Here is a 20,544-nt window from a genome sequence, read left to right on the forward strand (position 1 = left end):
CCAACCGTCTTTCACCCCCATGTACTGCACATTTATTTTTATTTTATTTTATTTATTTTTTGCTATTTTTAAAGCGCGCAAATACCCATACAGGTGTCTCGGCGCTAGTGATCACAGAACTTCCTACACTTTGACGAGGTGGTTAGGCAGAGGAGAAAAGCCATGTCTTGAGGTTTTTTCGGAATTTAAGGAGCGTGGGGGCGGTTTTTATGTGCAGTGGGAGGCTGTTCCACAATTTAGCAGTGGCTGTAGTGAAGCACCTGTCTCCCCAAGTGGCCTTTTTTGTCCGAGGGACAGACAGCATGAAAGCTGTGGAGGATCGAAGGGTTCTGCGATGCTCCAATGGGCGTAGAGCTTCTTTTAGGAACTTAGGCCCTGGGTGGTTAAGGGTCTTATAGGCTATGCAAAGGGCCTTAAATTTTATTCGGCTCCTGATTGGGAGCCAGTGGAGCTCTTTGATGTGATGGGAGACAGATGTGAATTTGGAAATAGAGAGTAAGGTTCTGGCAGCCGCGTTTTGCACGGTCTGGAGTTTGTTGAGGACTCCTTCCTGAGCATTAAGAAGCAGAGAGTTGCAGTAATCCGTTTTAGAAAACACTAAAGTACTGATAAGTGTTTTGCCGGCTGACTGTGGTAGATAAGGAAGGAGTTTCTTGATTTTTTTGAGGGTGTAGAATGCAGATGATACAACAGCATTGGTGTGATGGTGGAAAGTCAGTTTGTTGTCAAAGGTGACTCCCAGGTTGCGGACCTTAACCACCGGTTGGGGGGGAGATCCCAACTCCGGTGGCCACCATTGTGGGGACCATGCTGGTTTCAAGCTCCCGAATGTCATCACCTCCGTTTTATCAGAGTTAAGTTTAAGACAGTTTGATGACATCCAGGAGCTTATTGCCTTCATTCCCTCCTGAAAGTTGGCTGCCACGCTAGCTCCATTATTGTACACCGATAGTACTAGTTGCGTGTCATCGGCGTACGTGGTAAGGGCAATACCATAAGATTTTATCACCCTCGCCAAGTCCGATACATAGATATTAAAAAGCGTCGGACTTAGCGAGGAGCCCTGTGGAACGCCGCAGGGGAGTGAGAAGGTCTGGGAGGTGAAGTTACCCATTTTGACAGTCTGTGGACGATTGGCGAGGAACGAAGCAATCAGATTTTTAGCTGTTCCTCCTATTCCCAGAGCTGAGACACGGTCGATCAAGGTGATATGATCGACCGTGTCAAATGCAGCGGAGAGATCAAGGAGTATCAAGACTGCTGATCCTCCCTTGTCCATGGTTGTTCTGATTTCGTCTGCAGCTTTCAGTAGTGCCGTCTCTGTCCCGTGTCCCTGCCTAAAACCGAACTGTGTGTCATCTAGCAGATTGTTGTCGTTGATGTATTTTGATAGCTGCATGTTCATGGACTTTTCAAAAATCTTTGCTGGAAATGGGAGACAGGCGATGGGTCTATAGCTTGCTGGGATAAGAGGGTCTAGCGTTGGTTTTTTCAGCAATGGCTTTATAATCGCCTCTTTCCAGACTGAGGGATATATACCTGTTGCGAACATAGCATTGCATATGGTAGACAACGAAGGGGAAATTGCTTCCGGTATGCGGTTGAGAATGGAAGGGGGACATGGGTCGAGGGGGGAGCCGGATTTAGTGCTGGCTACCAAACGTTGAATGTGATCCTTATCCACGGCGTTGAAAGATAGTAAAGTTGGCTGAGTGCTCGTAAGGGGAGGACTCGAAGAAGGTAGGGGGGCAGAGCGTGAGAAAGTCTGGAAGATGGAACTGACTTTTTCCTCGAAGAAGCTGGCCAAGGCATCTGCCAGTGATTGAGAGCCTTCTAAGGGCGGCGTCGGGGGGTTGGATAGAGTGGTAACTACCCTGAATAGTTCTCCTGACGAGTTTTTTGCCTGATTGATTTGAGTGATAAAGTAATGGCTTTTTTCAGTGATTATCGCTCTTTTGTAGATGGCGAGGGCATTTTTATAGTTGGATTTGTCTGCAGGGCTGTAGTTGCGACGCCATTGTCTTTCGAGGTTCCTGCAGTATTGTTTCTGCATGCGTAGGGCCTCAGTGAACCATGGGGCTGAAGGTATTTTCCTGTTTCGGTGTGATGATTTAAGTGGGGCTAGCTTATTACAGGCCGTGTCTAGGTTTTTCAGGTAGTTTGCGGATGCTTTGGTAGGGTCATGCTCATTGGGAATATAATTATCCTGTATCATCTCTGCTAATTGTGTTATGTTAATGTTTTTCCAGTCTCTGTATGTTGAACGGGCTGGTACAGTGCGGCTTGGTTTGGTGGAGTTTATTTGCACTGTAAAACAAATAGCTGAGTGGTCTGTCCAGATTAGTGGAATTATTTGGGTGATATTTACAAGAGGACTGTTGGTAAATATACCGTCTAATGTGTGACCTGCCTGATGAGTCGGGGAGTTAATAAGTTGTATTAGGCCTGCAGCTTCAAGGTCTGCAAGAAGTTGCGTGGTATCGTGGTTATTCGAAGTCTCAAGGTGAAAATTGAAGTCACCTAGTAGCGTAAAATGAGGGGCGTCGGCGACTGCTTCGATTAGACTACCTATGTTAGCTAGGAACTTAGCTCTTGACCCTGGAGGGCGGTAGATCAGCATTCCCTTGAAGGATGATTTTGCTGATAGGACTAGAGTAAATGTGAGAGACTCATATTCTGGGCATGTATATGGTTTAGTCGAGAGTTTGAAGTGGCTTTTGTAAATTATGGCAGTGCCGCCACCTCTTTTTATTGGTCTGTCTAGTCTACAAACATTGTAGTTGATTGGAGTGGCTTCTGCAAAATCGGGTCCTGAGGCGTCATCGCCCCATGTCTCGGTGACAAACAGTAGGTCCAGTTTGTGCGCGTCGATCAAGTCGGCGATTTCTGTTTTGTGTTTGGGGAGGGATCTGGCGTTTATTAACGCTGCTTGAATTGAAGGTAAGTTATTTGTTGGAGGTTTCCCGGAACGTTTGATGCAAGTCGGACATAAGAGTGGACCTAAGATGTGATTAGAGTAGCTTAAATACGGGGGTATATGCGGTTGGTCCGCTAGATGTCTCAGTTGTAGTAATTCATCGGTGGAATAGGTTAGTCTCACCGTGTCCGTAGAAGGCCGTGGAGCTGGAGTTGCAGGGGGGGTGGCCGTTGGCCCGTCCTCGGCGCAGACGAGCGCAGACGAGCTTGCCTTATGCGCGCCTTCGGTGCGCAAACGGCGCTCCCGCTGCGCTCGTCCGCTGCGCTTGCGAGGATGGCACATTTGGGAAGAGGGTGGGTGTGGCCAGAGAGATGGGCGTGGCCTCGCGAAGCAGCGATGGCGGCCCTTTCACTGTCTATCCCGCGATGCAGCGCTAGCTCCGCTGCTCGTGGGGTGCCCTGGTAGGCTTTAGGTGCTGTCAGCCTCAGTAAAGGAGTTAGGTAAGTTTGAAATCATGTAAAAGCACAAAATACAATTTTTAAAAACACGAGTGATTCTGCCCTCCGGCTTCCGCCTCAGAGGTGTAGGAAGTAATCACCAGCGCTTTCAGTCAGCGCTTAGATATAGGCGGGGGAGTGGGCGTGGCCAGAGAGATGGGCGTGGCCTCGCGAAGCAGCGATGGCGGCCCTTTCACTGTCTATCCCGCGATGCAGCGCTAGCTCCGCTGCTCGTGGGGTGCCCTGGTAGGCTTTAGGTGCTGTCAGCCTCAGTAAAGGAGTTAGGTAAGTTTGAAATCATGTAAAAGCACAAAATACAATTTTTAAAAACACGAGTGATTCTGCCCTCCGGCTTCCGCCTCAGAGGTGTAGGAAGTAATGCCATTAGTAGCACTCAGATGACTGTGTTCTGTTTCCAAAATCTTACCCACCATCAATATACCGGATTAAAACATTATGGAGTGGCTCTACCTCTTCCATCCTTTTTCAGCCCAGTTTTGTATCGCTGTTTATTCGCTCTTTTCCTTCTATCCTGCTGTTAGAACTTAGGAATGAGAACATGTTTTTCATCTTCAAACCATTCCAAAGAGAGAGTGAGGGCCCTCTCCTTATCGCTATGATGCTGAAACTCTTCCTGAGGGCAAGGGTGGACTTTTCTTGTCAAGAATCGTTTTTGTTTAGCTGGTGAATTTGTAGTTCTCTTTTTAGTGTGCATGCAGACATGAAGGAAGCCTTGCAATTAGATTTCAAGGGACACATCACACCTGTGTAGAGCTTAAAGCTAGATATTTTATATTATTTTGCATGCCACCCCCCACACCACTTTTTAAATTGACTGTCTATGAGACCGGATTGAAAATGTTTCTATAGAGTTTTTCATAACATTTCCCTTTTGCCTTCCTCAAACGGTCACATGTTAGTGGAAAAGGGGGTCCAGAATCGTGAATGTCTACACAAAGTATGTTGTGTACGTGTGAAGTAGAACAGCAACAGCACCAGGGAAATTCGAAATGTTTGTACGACCCAAGGTTAGGTGACAGACGTCAGCCTCCAAGAACTGGTGCCAAATAAATAAAATACATACATTTTCTGATTAAACCTCCCCTCCCTCGAAAAGCCAATGAATCTATTAATGCACATAACACCTCTTTGAATTTAATTTGCTAGCAAGGACAACATAATGAATGTGTGTCCCTGTTGTTCCAAATATCCAGCAGTTCTTCTAAAAACGAAGGCGTTGCAGGACAGATGGACTCAAATATATTTTGCCCAGGGTGTCTCTGGTGTGAAGGGATGCCACCCTGTTTAATGTATATCTGACGCCCCCTTAGCAAATCTTGCAGAGTCCCTAGGTGCAAAAGTCATCTCTTATGCACATGACACACAGCTTCTTTTTGCTTGTGAGAAGGGAAAAGACTTAGATGGGAAGCTTATCTCTGGATGTCTCACCAAGGTGTTTCATTGGTTGGATTTGCACCATCTGAAGTGCAATCCGGATAAAACAGAGATCCTTACCTTCAGAGATGTCCCCCACAACCTAGTGGAAACCTGCTGGCCGAGCGATGTGCCGCACCCTGGTTCCCCTCAACACTGTGTGAAGAACTTAGGGATCAAAATTGACAGCTCCCTCTCTTTCCAACCTCAGATTCATGCCCTAGTTGGGTACTGCTTGAGCATGCTTCACATGTTAAAAAAAATCCTGCCACTTGTATCTGAGTCTGCTGGTAGAAAGGTAGTGCAGGCCCTGATCACGTCAAGACTCAATTATGAGAATGCTCTGTACCTCGGTCTCCCGGACTATCTTCTTGGCAGACTGCAGGTGGTGCAGAACTCTGCGGCGAGACTGCTACTCAGACTCCCACCAAGGTCTCACATGAGCCCTCACCTGAGGGCCCTTCATTGGCTCCCGATAAAAAGGAGGGTGGTCTTTAAGGCTATGATCCTAATGCGCAAGGTCATGCATGAGACAGGCGCGACTATCCCAGTGAGAGGATCAGCGTTTACACTCCAGCTTGCATCCTTCTCTCCTCCTCTGCGAATTTGGCAAGTGCGCCCCATATAAAACGCCCCAGAACAGGTGGGAGATCCTTTTCCTACCTTGGCCCACTCCATTGGAATAAACTTCCATTAGACCTTCATCGAGCACACAACCTGGATAGCTTTATTTATTTATTTATTTATATATATTTTTTATACCTCATATAACCTCGGTAGCCATAGCAACCTCTCGACCTGGTACACCACTGGTGCAGATGACTTGATGGTTTCAGTCTCAGCTGTTGTTTCTTCTTTTGGGGACCGCCCAAATGCACATCATGAGCTGATCAAGAGGTTTTTAATCATTGGTATTTAACCTTAGCCTACTCTAATCAACTATCCATTATATTTCCATCCAACAGACTCCAGAATAACCCCGTAGCAAGCCTACCTCTATAGATATTCACCCTTTGATCCAGAGCTCTAAAATAAGTAACTGAATTCCACCAGGCATTCCAAGACGGTGGTGCCACCTGACGCCAAAGTTTACAAATCTCTCTCCTAGCCAGGAGGATCATAAAAAACACCAACTTATATTGCAGTACGTTCATATCTTGCCTCCCCCCAAGTTCGAAGGTTATCCCAAAAAGTATAAGAGATGGGCTTACCTCTACATCTGAACCAAGCACCTTCGAAATACTCTTACCCACGTTTTCCCAGTATTCCTGTAGCTTAGGGCAGGAGGCAAATATATGAACATCATCCGCATTCAGGGAGCCACACCTAATGCATCTTGCTTCTCCATCGCCTCTCATTTTTGAAATTTTCAGGGGTGACCAATACAGCCTGTGGATTATAAAGAAACGGTTCTTTCTGAGTGGAGCAGATTTAACAGTCGAATAAAGAGTATCTATTGATACTTGCCATAATTTATCTAACTCCTCCTGTGGCAAGTAGTTTTCCCAGACTCGTCTTGGGTTATCAATCTTCCTGTCGGCTGCAGTTAGAAGATGCCCGTACCAAAGAGCCACTTCCTTTTTCCTGGGGGCCACATCTTGTAGTTCATTTTCCATTTGACACTCCTCATAGGGCGGCCAGGATTGATTCTTACACCAAGAAACAATCTGATAGTATTTAAACCTGGATAAAGTGCCTTTAGTGATAGATTTCCAATACTCCCATGAGAAGCATTAATTATTTAAGACAATATCCTTCCAGGACGTGACACCAGCCTCAAGCAGAGGACGAGCTAAAGCATCTTGGAAGCACTCCGGTGTTCCTGGAGACCCCCACACAGGGGCCCACTCACTATAATACGAAAGCCCAAGACAGTCACGACAGCTTGCCCATAGCTTTGCCGCCATTTGTTGAGTCTTCAAACACACTTTTTTAAAGAATATGAAAGAACCAAATTTGTACATAAATCCAAATGAGTCTATGCCGTTTAACATGGCGGAGAACATACTCCCAATTAGTGATTTGTCTGGGGAGAGCAGTAGCATCCTACAGTTAATTATCTGGTAAGCCCAGCAGTATAGTTGTAAATCAGGTAGACCCATACCTCCTTGCTTCAATTTACGTCTTAATTTCTTCCAGGATAAACGGACCCCCATGCTAGCCCATATAAAAGATGACATTTTTCCCTGGATTTTAAGCAGATCGGCTTTTGCAAACGCTAAAGGGATATTATTAAACAGATAGGTAAATTTTGGCAGTATGGACATTTTTATTAGGTTCACCCTCCCATAATGTGAGAGAGGTAAACTCTGCCACCTTTTCAGCAAAACATCGACCTCCTTAGACACCCTTTCTAGATTTGTTTTTGGGAATTTCCCCAAGTCATGGGTAATTGTAATTCCTAAGTATCTAAACTCCTTGACCGACTTGCTCTCATGATCTGGGATATTCCATGCCATAACCTCGGTCTTATCTACATTCACTTCATACCCTGAAAGTTTCCCAAATGCCTGTGTTTCAGCCATAAACTCAGGGAGTGCAGTAGTGAGATTAGGAGACATTAGCACCAGGTCATCTGCATAAAGGGCAACTTTCCTCTCAAATTTGTTAATGGAAAAGGGGATTATCTTCTGGTTATGGCGAAGACTTTGGGCGAGGGGCTCAATATATAAGTCAAACAAAATAGGTGACAAAGGACAGCCCTGCCTAGTTCCCCTACTTATTTGTACAGTTGGTGAGGGACTTCCATTAACTAGAATCTGGGCATAAGGTGACCTATAGATTTTTTTGAGTACATCCCTAAACTCATCCCAGAGTCCAAAAACCTTCAAGACCCTATCTAGAAAATGCCAATTTACACGATCAAAAGCTTTGGCAGCGTCCACAGTAATGATGGAAAAAGGCATATTCTGTGCCACTGCCAAATCAGCTGCCCCAATTAATGTATACACTAGTTCTGACATTTGCCGACCTGGAATGAAACCCTTCTGATCTGGATGTATAATGGGGCAATAATTTTTGACAAGCGATTATTCAATTTCCCTGCAAATACTTTATAGTCTATATTTAATAAGGATATCGGTCTATACGACTGACATAAAGTCGGATCCTTCCCTGGTTTCAAGATAAGAGATATGAGTGCTCCATTCCAAGAGTCTGGCAAGGGGGAAAGACCACCTAGAATATCATTAAATAAATCCAACCAAACTGGAATAATCTGATCTCTTAATATGGAGTAGACTTGAATTGGAATTGAGTCTGTGCCGGGGGCTTTTCCCCTCTTAGATTTATCCAGAACAGCCAGAATCTCACTTCCAGTTATTTTAGACTTTAAAAAATCTGACTATCCTCGGATATTTTCGGGAGCAGTTTCTCATTAAGCCACAAATCTATGTGTTCTTCCGCTGTATAGGAGTCTTCTTTATATAGCTCTTGAAAGAACTGAACAAAAGACTGTTCTATCGCGTCTTTATCCTCAGTGATGTGTGCTTAATGTTTTATTCTACTGATGTAATTGTAGGATCTATCAATTCGGCTCTTTAGTGCCAAGAGCTTACCACAGTTCTCTCCCTGCTCAAAATCAGACATCTTACTAGCTTCCCATTTTTGAAGAATAATCTCCTCAGACTTAAGCCTAAAGTTCAACTGAACTTCCTCGAGTCTCTTTGCTAAATCTTCTCTCTCTGCCACCTTTGTATTCCCGTGCTTAAGTTTTGCTTCTATTTTTTTTAGTTGTGACTCTAGGACAGCTAACTCAGTCTTCTCCATCCTTGACCAGCCCGCAACCGCCCCCTTTAGAGTTCCCCTTAGCCAAGCTTTATAGGTATCCCAAACATTATGCAGGGAGGTTGATCCTAGATTGTCTTGTAGGAAACAGGCGGTTTTAGATTTCAAAAGATCAGGGGTGGAAGGTTGCAGTAAAAATCTCCTTTTTAGAGTCCATCTCCTCATAAGGGTTTTATGAGGGAGCTCCAAATTGAAGGCTATTGCCCCATGATCAGAGATATGAATCGGCATATACTCTATGTGGCTGACTTTATCTACCTCTTAACGCTCCATAAATATATAATCTAGCATAGAGAAGTGTAGATTCTTTTTACTAAAAAAGGAGTACTCTCTCGCCTCACCATTTTTTTTCTGCCATACATCACATAAATTAAAAATTTTGAGAGTAGTCCTAAAATAGGCTTTAACACGGGGAGCCGCAATCTGTTTCCGAAAGGAGGATCTGTCCAGTCGGTTATCCATAAGAACATTAAAATCTCCACCCAATATAAGTGGGGAGTCAAAGTCGGCCAGGGCAAAACAAAGATTATGTAGTGGATCAGTATCATCCTCATTTGGGCCATAGTAACTAACTATAGTGTATTTAGACATCTGAGATTTTATTTCAGCTATGACCCAACGCCCCATTATATCTGCCTGAGATCTGATAAGTTCAATCCCCAAATTTTGTTTCAATATAATGGCTGCCCCTTTCGAACAGCACTGTTGGTCTGAAGCAACAATTTTATCTACCCATCTTTCCTTGCCGAATAATGCCTTACACTCTGATTGTAAAAGGTGGGTTTCCTGGATCATACAGATTGAGGCCGAACTATTTTTTAAATACTGTAGGATCAGACGCTGTCTTCTCTTAATTCTCAACCCATTAACATTCCAACATAAGAAACCCAAGTCCCGGCTTGATCCCTGTAGAGGTCTATCACCCATCATTATCTTTGTCCTGTTCGCCTCCCCTGCTAAGGATACTGAGAGTTACTATATCAAAAAGGTTTATCAGGTTTCTATTTTTATTTTTTCCCAATGCTCCCCACCAACACGTGTGTAAACCCCCCCTACACCATCCCCTCCCCCTATTTACTAGTGCAACCCCCCCCCCCCCGGGAACCCTCCCTGTCTAATCATGGCAATAAACATTGCCATATGAGTCGTAGCTCTCCCGTCTCCCACAGAGAAAAAATGAAGAAGTGAAATATAAAGATATATATGGTACCAACTAATTTCCAGCTTTGGCCTGTTCTAGAAATGTGTCTACCTCTTCCAGGAACCTGAAGTTAAACATCTTGTTGGCCCATACAACCTTCAGAAAGGCAGGACATCTTAGCTGCACCTGAGCCCCCAATTCTCTTAATGCATCCATCCGTTTCCCTAATTCCCATCTCCTATCTTCCGTTACCTTAGAGATATCAGACCTAATCTTAAAGGAGATGTCATTAACCTCAATGGATTTAAGTTTAAGGGCTGCCCCTAATAACTGCTCTTTTAGCGGGTAGGATTGGATGCATATTAAGATCTTCCTGGGCTTCTTTCTTGCAGGGTTTAGCCTGAAGGGGTCTCTATGGATGCGTTGTATTTCTTTCTCCCATATTGATGCTGAGGCAATTTGGGGAAATGCTTTAACAAGGATATCTATTACAAATGCTCTCAGATTATCCCCTTCCAATCCTTCTTTTAAGTCTAGTACTCTTAGATTATTTCTTCTAGATACATTTTCAAGTCTCTCCAGCCTCTCGTCGACATCCCGCTCTCTCTGTTTTAGCCTAAGCACTTCGTGGGCATTATCCTTGACCTCCTGACCAAGTTCTTCCACCTTGTTTTCCAATGCCTCCAGCCTTTGTGTTAGTGCATCTAAGTTCTCTTCTAGGCTGGTGCATCTGTCCTGTATCTTCCTCTGGTTAACCTCCGAGGTTGAGAATCGTGTGCTCATCTCTGCAGATATCTGTCTTAGCATCTCTTGTATTGAATCTCTAGCAGGGCTAAACTCGACCTCTTCGACCCCTTCTACAATCTGCCTCTGGGCTTCCAAATTGGGTTCTGTATTTTCCACCCTCACATCCCCCAAGTCAGCTCGATTTGCATACCCATCTTCCATTGAAGCAGAGAATGTACCATTAGACTTATCTAGTACGGAATATCTATTTGATAAAGGGACGGCAGGGTTAGGAGCTAAAGCCGAGTCTGCCAGTGGAACCCCCTTACTTAAGTCCCTTTTCCCTTGTGGATTGGACATAAAGTAAGCCTTCAAAGAAGGCTTTATGTTTGTAAGGGGTTGGATTTTCTCTCTCTTCCTACCCTTCACGGGAGCAGGTTTCCCTGTCCTAGAGGTCGGCTTCTTACTCTTATGACCACTTTTTGAGGCCTCTGTGGGCATAGGCGGCTGCGTAGGCTGTATACACTGTATTACCGGCTTTTGTACAATGGGTTCTATCCCAAGAAAGTTCCGTGATCTTAATTTGTACCTCCGTCCCTGAATAGTGGCAGTGTTAGGTGACTGTTTGAGTATATTTGGGTTTACCCCTTTATTCGGCTGTTGCCTTGAAGTACTGGGGTTTTAAAACCCAGCGGTGCAGGGGAACACACCCTAAGACTTCGAGTTCTTCCTGTTTCAGACCCACAGAAACACAGAGTCTTCTAGGTGAAGTCAAAGACCGTCTTTATTGGCTGCAGACCAATTACAGGTATCCGAGAAGTACAACACAATGTATGTTCTCAGGAGACTGCTTAAACTTACAGAAACGGCCTTCTCCTTATATACAAAATATCATGCTTCAGGCACACATTCCTCGTTTTACGATATGGTCATTCATATGTATTCATTACAAACGAAAAGGCAGAGTCATGATGACCATCCCACATTCCAGTTCAGCCAGCCCACAATTATTTGCCCAGCGAGGCTCAGATCCCACATCAGATACCAACAGACCCCAATAAACACGGGCACCTCCTGTTTGTAAAACAAGCCATAAAGCAGGAAGAGTCAGGTGTGAAAGAGATTAGCCCGAGGCTTGTGTGGGATGAAAAGGCTTTATGGTGTGTCAAACCCTGATGCTAATCACAGGTGGCCGTAGGACGGGGAGCTCGTGGTACCAGACTGACCTGGGGCGGTGGAGCCAAATCGCATAGGTCACAGAGAAGTCAATAGAAGGCACATGTGTTCTAAAGGCCGGTGTTTGTCCTTGATGTGTAGCCTATGTGAGGGCAACCATAAGATGGCCACCGCTCCAAGATGGAACCCACGAAGTCAATGTGAAATATCGTATACAAAGTGCGTTTATCGATGAAATGTTATGCAAAGCACTTGTACATACCGCATTGGCCATTCGCGGTTCGCTAATACTCGAATAGACAGGGGTAGGGCCCTGCCTCCTACGCGGTCCCAAATTTTAAAGTACCACAGACCCTCCTTTTGCCCTTACATAGGCAATAACTATACTCATATTAATCCGAGTCCAGGTCTATATTCATAAAGTCATGAAGATGTTGCTGTAGCATCATCCTATTACTTAGCTCGTCCCTCGATACAGGTTTCCTTACACATAATGTAGCACAGAGGCCACATATCGCAGGAGCACACTGTATACACAGACAGAACAGGAAAAGAATGGCTAAGATCATTCCAATGACCATCAGAATCTTCCAACCCCAGGCAGATATCAGTTCCCAGAACCACCCCATCAGTGACCAATCTTCTTTATCCACGTGTATAGATTCAGATATTTTATGCAGTTTGGAGATGGCTTGATAAACTGTTGGAGCGTTATCTGGTATGAAAATGCAACAGCTAGATTGGATGACCTTACATACCCCACCGCGGTCTGCAAGTATGACGTCTAGAACCATACGGTTCTGCAAAGTCATGAGGCGATCCGCTTGGAGCTCGGCTGTCAAGTTACCAAGGGCACCAGCCGTTATATTAACAGTGGATTCAACCACACGAGTCAGTTGTCTCAGGTTCCTACTATTGACCATAGGTCCCCAAAACGGCAGGAAACCCAAAAAGAAGTCTCCCGCTTCCTGACCGGCAGTATCCTCCTGACTAACAACGCCTCTCACAACTCTGGTCTTGTGATAATCAGAGGCAGCAGTAAATGTTGGCGGCAGCAAGTTTGCAATATAACATGTGCCAGAGAAATCAGGGGGCAACCATGTATATGCTCGGCCATTGCAAATGAAATATGTACCCTTGGCAGCCAAAAACGCAGGGGAAAACTGTGATGGAAAAGTGTACGTTTCAGTACAGTCACTTTTCCCCAGTTGAGCTCTTGGATTCTGACCATTACCTTGTAAACAGAACCGACCTATGTGTGGTACGACCCAAATTGGGGATGAGATTTTCCGCTGCCTTTCACCCAGACTAATGCTATACCCAGTCGCGTTCCAACCTACATAAGCTCGCAATTCATCCTTGGGAATAGATGAGTATGCGTCGATATCTCTGCTCATATCGGCAACTCCTTTCATTAAGGCTTTATTATTTGTGCTAGGTCTGATGGAACGCGGTTGTCGCGGGGAGTAGGCATCTAATGCAAAAAGAAACATGGTCTGGAATGCCCATGACGATCCATTATAGCTAAACGGCAGCACTAGATAAGGAATACCCTTGTTAATGGTATGTGGCATTAAACCACACACCCAGCAATTGGTTGTATTCATGACTAGTTGGTGCTGGTGCAGGAGTTGAATGAATGAATTGTTTACAAACTCAGATCGTCTAGCTTGTTCGTGTTCAGGCAGAGGGTGGAAAGAGTGTAAGGAGACAGTGGGAGGAGGTATAGGCTGTACAGTGGGTGCAAATGGTACTTGAGAGGAGAAGAATACAAATCCTACAGTAAACACCATCATACTACATGGTATAAACAAACATATCAATACAAAACGTTTGCTCTTCATTATTTTACATATTTTCGTCTTAAAGTTAATTTCCTCAGCGGGTCTCTCCATCTTGAAAAACTCCATCCTCTAATCGTGCCGCTCGCGGCGGGTGAGTATCTTCTGCTAAGGAGTACCCCTGTCAGTCCAGGGAACGCCCCAGACCAACCAGAACCGTTGACCTAACGTCTTCGGCTTGTACCCCGAAGTCTTGTCACCGCGACCCTGCGGCTGATCCCGGATGGTGGTTCAAAAAACAAAAATCAAAAAGTCCTTCAGATGGGAGAGCTATAATATCAAAAATAGTAAGGGAAGGGAATTTTTATTTGTCCATAGGCCTTGGTCTCAAGTTATATCGGTTTCTACCAGGTACTGTCTGGTCTTGAAACAAGAGTTCAGGCTCTGTGGTGTCTATTCGAGTTGACGGTGGCACAGCTTCCTGCAAAATATCGTCACTTTCTTGTTCTGAAGTTGCGCCTCTTATGCGTGCATCACTAAATGGTACAAAACGAGGTACAGTGTCTGTTTCAGAATCAGCGATACCCTCCTGGACCCACCGGTCATATGGTAGGGGCAAAGGGATCCGTTTGCAGTGGGCGCCGTGAATCCAATTCTTTTTCCCTTTCACTCGAACCGCTGATCTTGTCGATAGAAGTACGAGGTGAGGGCCGATCCAACGGGGCTCATCGTTGTTCTTTCGCTGAAAGTTTTTCACGAGTACCCACGAGCCAGGGTCGATATGGTGTCCTGGAGCTTCAGAGGCCTGGGGGAGTGTATTGTGCACCTGTTGGTGTAAAACACGCAATTTAACCGTCAATTCATACAGATAGTCAACCAGTACTGGATGTTCGATTTCACTGAATTTTGTCGGTCTTGGCACACCCCATACATTGGCCGGGCGGCCAAAAACCACTTCATATGGACTAAGTCCCACTCGTGAATGCACAGTCATTCTTGTGGATAGGAGTGCTAAAGGCAGAGCGTCAGGCCATGTAAGGCCGGAGCTCGCCTGGATTTTGGCCAACTTAAGCTTCAGAGTGCCATTGTAGCACTCTACTAATCCAGCTGATTGGGGGTGATTTGCAGCGTGAAACTTCTGATTTATACCTAATCCCTCACACACATTCTTCATTACTCGACCCACAAATTCACTCCCATTATCACTCCACACCATTCTTGGCATTCCAAACATAGGGAAAAATTATTTCACAAGGGCTTTGGCTGTGGATAAAGCAGTGTTGTCTTTTAGGGGATATGCTTCTATCCATTTTGGAAAAGCGCAAACGACAACCAGTACATATTTCAAGTTGTTGCACCTTTCCATGTGGATAAAATCTAGCTGCAAAACCTCAAATGGATATGCTGGAGGCGCAAAATGACCAGCTGGAGTCGGGGTTCCTCTACCAGGGTTGTATTTCAAACATACCATACAATTCTTGACCACATTCTCTGCACACTTGGGAATTCCAGCGTTCTGCCATACTGGGGCCAACAACTTACAGATTCCTTTCACACTGATATGTGCCATTCCATGTGCCATAGTAACCACTGGAAGCACATATGCATCAGGTAACAACCATCGCCGATGTTCTGACAAATCAACCCAACAACCATTGTCACCCAATTTACCTGTACTTTCTCTCCACTTGCTCAACTCTTTCTCTGTGGCTTCAGCTTGAAGGGACTTCACACTCTCTATCGTGTCTTCACACATTCCAACATCACCAACCCATCTTGCAGGGCCTGCAACATACATTCGAGTCTTCACATCTTTTGCTGTTTCTTTCGCGATTTCGTCAGCAAATGCATTACCACGACCAACATCATCAGTGACTTTCTTGTGCGCACTGCATTTCATAATCGCAACTTGTAACGGTAGGGTCAGTGACTCAAGGAGATCATTCACCAACTTGCCATTCTGAATTTTAGCTCCATGCGAAGTCAGGAACCCACGTTCTTTCCACAATCGCCCAAAACTATGGGCCACGCCAAAGGCGTACTGGCTGTCAGTATATATGTTCACTTTCATTCCTTCAGACAACACGCATGCTCTTGTAAGGGCAATTAGTTCTGCTGCTTGAGCTGAATTATGTGGCACATGTGCAGTTTCAACAATCGTGCGCAAAGTCGTGATAGCATATGCAGCAGTCGTATCACCATTCGGAAGCTTGAAGCACGAACCATCCACCCATAAGGTACCATCACACTCAGTTAGGGGAGTATCTTTAAGATCTATTCTCCCTTTTGTCTCTTCTTCTGTTCTAAACAGACAATCATGTTGCTCAATCTCATCTATGTCTGCTGGAATCGGCAATAATGTAGCTGGGTTCAACGTATTGCATCTCTTTATGTGTATATGATTTGCTAATAGTGTCAATTCATACCCTGACAACTGAGCACTAGTTAGATGCTGTGTCTTGGTCCTGTTTAACAATGTGTCCACAGCATGTGGAACCATTACAATCAATGTGTTATCCATTACCAATCCAGCAGACTGTCGAATAGACACAGCTGCTGCGGCTGTAGCTCTCAAACAACTTGGCAATGCCCTCGCTACTGGGTCCAAAGTTGACGAAAAATATGCGCATGGACGCGGTCTGTCGCCAAAAGGCTGTGTTAACACTGATAATGCGCAACCGTCCTTTTCGTGAACATACAATGTAAAAGGCTTGCTGTAGTCAGGGGTACCCAACACAGGAGCTGAACATAATGCATTACGCAATTCCCAAAAACTTTTCTGACACTCTTCAGACCATGGGACAGGATTCGGTGTATTTTTACAGGTTAATGCTAACAAAGGTTTTGCCAGCAAAGAAAAATTCGGTATCCAGTGCCTACAGTATGAAGTAATGCCCAAGAAAGCACGCACTTCTCTCTGTGTTCTTGGCACACTTAATTGTGCAATGGCTTGAATTCTTTCTGGGGTCAGTTTCCTTCCCTCCTTCGATAAGAGATGACCTAAGTAGGTCACTTCTTGTCGACAATATTGCAGTTTGGAGAGAGACACTTTATGATGAGAGGCAGACAAATGGCGCAACAATGACAATGTAGCTTCTTTACAAATCCTTTCAGTATCCGCGGCGATTAGTAAATCGTCAACGTACTAAATAAGGATAGCGCCACTAGGTAAAACAAGTGCATCAAGCTGCGCCTTTAAAGCCTGACTGTATATTGATGGACTTTCACAGTAGCCCTGTGGAGCGCGTTTAAAGCAGAAACTTCAACCTCCTAAACTGAAGCCAAGAATGTCCCTGCTCTCTTCTGCAATTGGGATGCTAAAGAAGGCATTCTTTAAATCAATCACTGAGAACCATGCAGCGGAAGCTGGAATCATAGTTAACAAGGCAGTTATATGAGGGGCAACTGGAAACTGTGGCACAACAATCTTATTTACCTCTCTAAGATCAATCACAAATCTGTAAACAGGTGGCTGAGAAGGGTCCGTACATTTTAAAACAGGTAAAACAGGACTATTGCAAACGTTGCCTCTTGTCTCTTCAATGACACCCTTTTTAATCAAATCACTGATAATTGCTAACAACGCTTTCTGACCTTCATTGGAGATCTTGTACTGGGGAATGCGTGGCAATCTGACATTGGCTTTTAAAGTGACTACATATGGCGGTATTTCCAAGAGACCCACATCATTGGGACCAGTAGCCCAAAGGACATCCGGAAGGGATGACAATTCAGGTGGCAATGTATTCTTTGACAAGTACATCGGGGAAATCACTTCCTTACCCAATGTAAGTTGTACTCCTGAGGGAGAACAATATAGTGTTGCATGCAATCTTTTTAACAAATCCAACACTAACAGATTTTCACCACAACCTGTCGTTAGGATGAGGGGTGCTTTTAGCTCACAAGGTCCAACAGAAAGTGGCATAGGACTATAAATCGGGTTCCTAACTGGGGCGCCAGAAAAACCTACTGAAACATTTATTTCGCCAGACAAAGGCGCGCCAGGGAGTTTTGAATGCATAATTGAACTCTTTGCAGCACCAGTATCCAGCAGAAAGGGCTCTGCTACACCCGCTGTAGTTACCTTAACATACGGTCCACTCTGATCCACTGGCACTGAAACAACTCCCTCTCTCTGTCTATGGCTGTCCTAGTAATCATTACCTTCCATATTGTCGTCTTCTGCATAATAATCATTATTATAGTACTGAGCTGTATTACCAGTTGCATTTGCTTGCTGATCAAAGCTATTTATCGTATTTTGAGGCGGAAGAGGACGCGCGTTCTGGGGAACATTTCCACGCCCTCTACCTCTATGAGCTTGCTGACCACCTCTACCTCTGGTGCCATCCGCATTATTAGTACGCTGCAACAATTTAGGACAACTATACTTAAAATGACCTTCCTCTCTGCAATATGAACATTGATTGGGACCTATAGGGATACGTGGTTGATAATACCCATTCAGTTGCTGGTTATTCTGAAACTGTTGGGGTTGCTGATAGATACCTTGGGCTTGCCTATAATTATTCTGACCTCCACGTGGCGGATAAGCCTGCTGTAAAAGTACCTTCGTTTTCAATTCTTTTGTGTTCTATCCTTCTCGTCTTTATCCCTATTTTCGTAATACTGTGCAGTAGCCAGTATTTGCGCTGATGAGGAAACAGCCCAAGAACTCTCTGAATCCTTTAATTTCTTACACAACTCGGGAAGTAGATTCTGCACAAATTTATCAACAAATAACCGTTGGCCACCTTCAGTACTCATGTCTTGACCACTGTGGTCGATAAACGTTTCTTCAAACCTTGTAAAGAAATCAGACACTGTTTCATCTTTCTTTTGCTTACATGCGGATAGTTTATCCCAATTCACGCGCATCGCGGGCATTAAAGTTTTCATGTAAGTGACAATTCTACCAGGGAGTTCTGCTACCAAAGGGTCAGGCTTGGCACCACCATCTTGTCTAGTGTCTGCAGCAATGATATTAGCCCATGTGCCCCCTAGTTCTGCAGCATGATCTGTATTACGAATGGATCCCCATAAAGGCTGTGGAACAACATTCCCGAACAACATATCTATGTCAGCTAGATTCATGACACACGATTCTGCAGTTTGTGATAACTCCTTATAATATCCTGTAGGGTTTTTACAGGGGTCAGGCAATGTCTGTTTAAGCGCTATTACTTCAGATCGTTTCCAAGGGACATGCACCCAAACACGCTGAAAATGAGCTGGAACAGGCGGATTAGCATTTGCATCAGCAGGTCTCCAAACTGGAGGAACCTCACGCATCGGATATTGGCGTGCTTTTACCTTTTTCCCCGCAGGGAATTCCTGTTCAAACAACGATTGTTGGCAATCATCATTTCTGAAGGACAATAAAGTCGCAACTGCTTTATCTACGTTGGGACCCACAATTGTACCTGTTCCAAAATCAAATCGCACTCGACACAACTCCTGTGGGATTGTGTTGGAACCATGATCTTCCAATTCCTCACAGAGGAATTCACACATTTTCTCAAACACATGACTCTGTTTCGGGGCGTCCCATTGGTGAAAAACGTTAACAACTGACTCCACATCATAGAGTGTAGAAAGAACAATCCACCTGCGTGCCATATGGTCTAATACCTCTTTTTCTTCAGAATCAGGCAGCTGACTACGCAACTGCTTACGTTGTAAACCAGGGGTCATACTAGATGACCCAAAGAGAGGCGACATTAAACTAGTAACTACATTAGCTAGTCGTTGTCGTGCTGAAGGAGAAGTTGAGGCGAAAACAGGGGAAAGACAGGGGAAGAAAAGCGGGTGCAGATACAGGTACCTGGGTAGTGTAAGGAAGAGCGCCAGGTGAGGCAGCTGATGTACTAGGCAAAGTCGCAGGAAGCGCAGGGGCAACAGGTAACAAAACTGGCGGCCCTTGAGAGGGCTGCAATGTAGGGATAGGAGCCAGCTGAGGAGGAGCTGGCGGCTGTGCGAAGGCTTGCAGCACATTAACTGGAGGCTGCACATTTACGAGCTGTGGAGGTGCTGTGGCATTTTGCGCATACGGGGGTGGCGAACTTAGCAAGTGGGACATTAGGGAATCTTTCTCCTTCTCTTTTGTCTCATCTTGTACAAGGGGTGACAAAACTGGGTAACATTTATCGATCCCTAGTTTGCGCTGTCTATGTAACTGCTCATTCATTTGTTCCTCCTCATTATCTTTAAATTGCACAGCTGCTTGCATCATTGACATACCTTTTTCTCTCTTATTCCTTTTTGCTAGCTTAATTTCCTTCTGTTTGGCTTCCTTTCGCCATAGGCGGAAAGAATCAAACATCGCCGGCCGGGCTTCTTTTTAAACAATTTAACTTCCAAATTATCCAAGATATCTGTATCGAAACTACCATTTTGGGGCCATTTTAAAACGCCGTCCTTTCTGGTGTATCGGATCCATACTTCATCATATGCAATGGGGCCCACACCATGTTTTACATAAAGCTCATAAGTTGGAGTTCTAATTGGAGGAACCGGACACGAATCCTCTAATCGGGAGTCCTTTCTAAAACCCAAACAAAACCAATTACCAAATATACTAGAACCAGGCATCTTTGCTCACTAGTCTAGTTTCAAACTTCAAAGGATTATCGAATACGATAGTCTCGTGAATACACGAGTCCTCTGGCTTTGGCACTTGCAAGTTCCAAATCAAAGCGATCCCGAAGGATACCAAATTCCCGAAGGATACCAAACAAACTGGGAGACGCTCCACACTTATACTTAACTGAGGTATCGATGATCCTTGGCGTCACCAGAAGACTCTCTCGATTGTTTCGCTCTACCAAATCGTCAAGGGTCCAAAACAGGGCGATTAATCAGGGCAGCAGTCCTTCGTAGCCGTCGGGACGCGGAGAACCTCGCAGAAAAGACTTTCGGACCACGTCGACATGCAGGGGTCGATGAAGTGGCGGCCTTCCTCCAGAATTTCCACACGAAGCTCCTCACGAACCTCTGGCTTGGACCGGTACCGCTGAAATCGCCCCACGTTGGGCGCCAACTGAAGTACTGGGTTTTTTAAACCCAGCGGTGCAGGGGAACACA

General features: G+C 45.0%; 1 protein-coding gene across 9 annotated transcripts in view; it reads left to right on the forward strand.

Moving 5' to 3' along the window:
• CACNA1G (calcium voltage-gated channel subunit alpha1 G) overlaps window positions 1-20,544 on the forward strand; it is an 807,943-nt gene that overhangs the window by 180,051 nt on the left and 607,348 nt on the right. The gene's annotated exons all lie outside the window — the stretch shown is intronic.

Source organism: Triturus cristatus, chromosome 7 (assembly GCF_964204655.1).
Source record: "Triturus cristatus chromosome 7, aTriCri1.1, whole genome shotgun sequence".
In the NCBI taxonomy this organism is placed as follows: Eukaryota; Metazoa; Chordata; class Amphibia; order Caudata; family Salamandridae; genus Triturus; species Triturus cristatus.